Raw genomic sequence first — 5,000 nt, 5'->3', positions numbered from 1 at the left:
CTGGCGTGGCGCGGTGACCGTCGTGAGCGGAGCAAAACGTCAGCCATCTCAGCACCTTGGAACCCCCCGGGTGGCACAGGGCTGGATGGGGCTTTCGTATAGCAGGGACGGTGCTGCCTCACGCTTCGCTCGCTGTTCGCCGCTCGCCGCTCGCTCGCGCAACCTAAAATGGCCAGTTTTGGCCCGTTTTTGGGCTGTTTTGGCCTGTTTTTGGTCCGTTCTTGCGTGGCACGGCGACCGTCGTGAGCGGAGCAAAACGTCAGCCATCTCAGCACCCTGGAACCCCCCGGGTGGCACAGGGCTGGATGGGGCTTTCGTATAGCAGGGACGGTGCTGCCTCTCGCTTCGCTCGCTGTTCGCCGCTCACCGCTCGCTCGCTCAGCCAAAAATGGCCAGTTTTGGCCCGTTTTTGGGCTGTTTTGGCCTGTTTTTGGTCCGTTCTTGCATGGCGCGGTGACCGTCGTGAGCGGAGCAAAACGTCAGCCATCTCAGCACCCTGGAACCCCCCGGGTGGCACAGGGCTGGATGGGGCTTTCGTATAGCAGGGACGGTGCTGCCTCACGCTTCGCTCGCTGTTCGCCGCTCGCCGCTCGCTCGCGCAGCCAAAAATGACCAGTTTTGGCCCGTTTTTGGGCTGTTTTGGCCTGTTTATGGTCCGTTCTTGCGTGGTGCGGTGACCGTCGTGAGCGGAGCAAAACGTCAGCCATCTCAGCACCCTGGAACCCCCCGGGTGGCACAGGGCTGGATGGGGCTTTCGTATATAGCAGGGACGGTGCTGCCTCTCGCTTCGCTCGCTGTCCGCCGCTCGCCGCTCGCTCGCGCAGCCAAAAATGGCCAGTTTTGGCCCGTTTTTGGGCCGTTTTGGCCAGTTTTTGGCCTGTTCTTGCATTGCGCGGTGACCGTCGAGAGCGGAGCAAAACGTCAGCCATCTCAGCACCCTGGAACCCCCCGGGTGGCACAGGGCTGGATGGGGCTTTCGTATAGCAGGGACGGTGCTGCCTCTCGCTTCGCTCGCTGTCCGCCGCTCGCCGCTCGCTCGTGCAGCCAAAAATGGCCAGTTTTGGCCCGTTTTTGGGCCGTTTTGGCCAGTTTTTGGCCTGTTCTTGCATTGCGCGGTGACCGTCGAGAGCGGAGCAAAACGTCAGCCATCTCAGCACCCTGGAACCCCCCGGGTGGCACAGGGCTGGATGGGGCTTTCGTATAGCAGGGACGGTGCTGCCTCTCGCTTCGCTCGCTGTCCGCCGCTCGCCGCTCGCTCGTGCAGCCAAAAATGGCCAGTTTTGGCCCGTTTTTGGGCCGTTTTGGCCAGTTTTTGGCCTGTTCTTGCATTGCGCGGTGACCGTCGAGAGCGGAGCAAAACGTCAGCCATCTCAGCACCCTGGAACCCCCCGGGTGGCACAGGGCTGGATGGGGCTTTCGTATAGCAGGGACGGTGCTGCCTCTCGCTTCGCTCGCTGTCCGCCGCTCGCCGCTCGCTCGTGCAGCCAAAAATGGCCAGTTTTGGCCCGTTTTTGGGCCGTTTTGGCCAGTTTTTGGCCTGTTCTTGCATTGCGCGGTGACCGTCGAGAGCGGAGCAAAACGTCAGCCATCTCAGCACCCTGGAACCCCCCGGGTGGCACAGGGCTGGATGGGGCTTTCGTATAGCAGGGACGGTGCTGCCTCTCGCTTCGCTCGCTGTCCGCCGCTCGCCGCTCGCTCGTGCAGCCAAAAATGGCCAGTTTTGGCCCGTTTTTGGGCCGTTTTGGCCAGTTTTTGGCCTGTTCTTGCATTGCGCGGTGACCGTCGAGAGCGGAGCAAAACGTCAGCCATCTCAGCACCCTGGAACCCCCCGGGTGGCACAGGGCTGGATGGGGCTTTCGTATAGCAGGGACGGTGCTGCCTCTCGCTTCGCTCGCTGTCCGCCGCTCGCCGCTCGCTCGTGCAGCCAAAAATGGCCAGTTTTGGCCCGTTTTTGGGCCGTTTTGGCCAGTTTTTGGCCTGTTCTTGCATTGCGCGGTGACCGTCGAGAGCGGAGCAAAACGTCAGCCATCTCAGCACCCTGGAACCCCCCGGGTGGCACAGGGCTGGATGGGGCTTTCGTATAGCAGGGACGGTGCTGCCTCTCGCTTCGCTCGCTGTCCGCCGCTCGCCGCTCGCTCGTGCAGCCAAAAATGGCCAGTTTTGGCCCGTTTTTGGGCCGTTTTGGCCAGTTTTTGGCCTGTTCTTGCATTGCGCGGTGACCGTCGAGAGCGGAGCAAAACGTCAGCCATCTCAGCACCCTGGAACCCCCCGGGTGGCACAGGGCTGGATGGGGCTTTCGTATAGCAGGGACGGTGCTGCCTCTCGCTTCGCTCGCTGTCCGCCGCTCGCCGCTCGCTCGTGCAGCCAAAAATGGCCAGTTTTGGCCCGTTTTTGGGCCGTTTTGGCCAGTTTTTGGCCTGTTCTTGCATTGCGCGGTGACCGTCGAGAGCGGAGCAAAACGTCAGCCATCTCAGCACCCTGGAACCCCCCGGGTGGCACAGGGCTGGATGGGGCTTTCGTATAGCAGGGACGGTGCTGCCTCTCGCTTCGCTCGCTGTCCGCCGCTCGCCGCTCGCTCGTGCAGCCAAAAATGGCCAGTTTTGGCCCGTTTTTGGGCCGTTTTGGCCAGTTTTTGGCCTGTTCTTGCATTGCGCGGTGACCGTCGAGAGCGGAGCAAAACGTCAGCCATCTCAGCACCCTGGAACCCCCCGGGTGGCACAGGGCTGGATGGGGCTTTCGTATAGCAGGGACGGTGCTGCCTCTCGCTTCGCTCGCTGTCCGCCGCTCGCCGCTCGCTCGCGCAGCCAAAAATGGCCAGTTTTGGCCCGTTTTTGGGCCGTTTTGGCCAGTTTTTGGCCTGTTCTTGCATTGCGCGGTGACCGTCGAGAGCGGAGCAAAACGTCAGCCATCTCAGCACCCTGGAACCCCCCGGGTGGCACAGGGCTGGATGGGGCTTTCGTATAGCAGGGACGGTGCTGCCTCTCGCTTCGCTCGCTGTCCGCCGCTCGCCGCTCGCTCGTGCAGCCAAAAATGGCCAGTTTTGGCCCGTTTTTGGGCCGTTTTGGCCAGTTTTTGGCCTGTTCTTGCATTGCGCGGTGACCGTCGAGAGCGGAGCAAAACGTCAGCCATCTCAGCACCCTGGAACCCCCCGGGTGGCACAGGGCTGGATGGGGCTTTCGTATAGCAGGGACGGTGCTGCCTCTCGCTTCGCTCGCTGTCCGCCGCTCGCCGCTCGCTCGTGCAGCCAAAAATGGCCAGTTTTGGCCCGTTTTTGGGCCGTTTTGGCCAGTTTTTGGCCTGTTCTTGCATTGCGCGGTGACCGTCGAGAGCGGAGCAAAACGTCAGCCATCTCAGCACCCTGGAACCCCCCGGGTGGCACAGGGCTGGATGGGGCTTTCGTATAGCAGGGACGGTGCTGCCTCTCGCTTCGCTCGCTGTCCGCCGCTCGCCGCTCGCTCGTGCAGCCAAAAATGGCCAGTTTTGGCCCGTTTTTGGGCCGTTTTGGCCAGTTTTTGGCCTGTTCTTGCATTGCGCGGTGACCGTCGAGAGCGGAGCAAAACGTCAGCCATCTCAGCACCCTGGAACCCCCCGGGTGGCACAGGGCTGGATGGGGCTTTCGTATAGCAGGGACGGTGCTGCCTCTCGCTTCGCTCGCTGTCCGCCGCTCGCCGCTCGCTCGCGCAGCCAAAAATGGCCAGTTTTGGCCCGTTTTTGGGCCGTTTTGGCCAGTTTTTGGCCTGTTCTTGCATTGCGCGGTGACCGTCGAGAGCGGAGCAAAACGTCAGCCATCTCAGCACCCTGGAACCCCCCGGGTGGCACAGGGCTGGATGGGGCTTTCGTATAGCAGGGACGGTGCTGCCTCTCGCTTCGCTCGCTGTCCGCCGCTCGCCGCTCGCTCGTGCAGCCAAAAATGGCCAGTTTTGGCCCGTTTTTGGGCCGTTTTGGCCAGTTTTTGGCCTGTTCTTGCATTGCGCGGTGACCGTCGAGAGCGGAGCAAAACGTCAGCCATCTCAGCACCCTGGAACCCCCCGGGTGGCACAGGGCTGGATGGGGCTTTCGTATAGCAGGGACGGTGCTGCCTCTCGCTTCGCTCGCTGTCCGCCGCTCGCCGCTCGCTCGTGCAGCCAAAAATGGCCAGTTTTGGCCCGTTTTTGGGCCGTTTTGGCCAGTTTTTGGCCTGTTCTTGCATTGCGCGGTGACCGTCGAGAGCGGAGCAAAACGTCAGCCATCTCAGCACCCTGGAACCCCCCGGGTGGCACAGGGCTGGATGGGGCTTTCGTATAGCAGGGACGGTGCTGCCTCTCGCTTCGCTCGCTGTCCGCCGCTCGCCGCTCGCTCGTGCAGCCAAAAATGGCCAGTTTTGGCCCGTTTTTGGGCCGTTTTGGCCAGTTTTTGGCCTGTTCTTGCATTGCGCGGTGACCGTCGAGAGCGGAGCAAAACGTCAGCCATCTCAGCACCCTGGAACCCCCCGGGTGGCACAGGGCTGGATGGGGCTTTCGTATAGCAGGGACGGTGCTGCCTCTCGCTTCGCTCGCTGTCCGCCGCTCGCCGCTCGCTCGCGCAGCCAAAAATGGCCAGTTTTGGCCCGTTTTTGGGCCGTTTTGGCCAGTTTTTGGCCTGTTCTTGCATTGCGCGGTGACCGTCGAGAGCGGAGCAAAACGTCAGCCATCTCAGCACCCTGGAACCCCCCGGGTGGCACAGGGCTGGATGGGGCTTTCGTATAGCAGGGACGGTGCTGCCTCTCGCTTCGCTCGCTGTCCGCCGCTCGCCGCTCGCGCAGCCAAAAATGGCCAGTTTTGGCCCGTTTTTGGGCCGTTTTGGCCAGTTTTTGGCCTGTTCTTGCATTGCGCGGTGACCGTCGAGAGCGGAGCAAAACGTCAGCCATCTCAGCACCCTGGAACCCCCCGGGTGGCACAGGGCTGGATGGGGCTTTCGTATAGCAGGGACGGTGCTGCCTCTCGCTTCGCTCGCTGTTCGCCGCTCGCCGCTCGCTCGCGCAG

Source organism: Musa acuminata, unplaced genomic scaffold (genome assembly GCF_036884655.1).
Source record: "Musa acuminata AAA Group cultivar baxijiao unplaced genomic scaffold, Cavendish_Baxijiao_AAA HiC_scaffold_428, whole genome shotgun sequence".
NCBI lineage: Eukaryota > Viridiplantae > Streptophyta > Magnoliopsida > Zingiberales > Musaceae > Musa > Musa acuminata.
The sequence above is the reverse complement of the archived record's forward strand: the minus strand, read 5'-3'. Positions refer to the sequence as shown.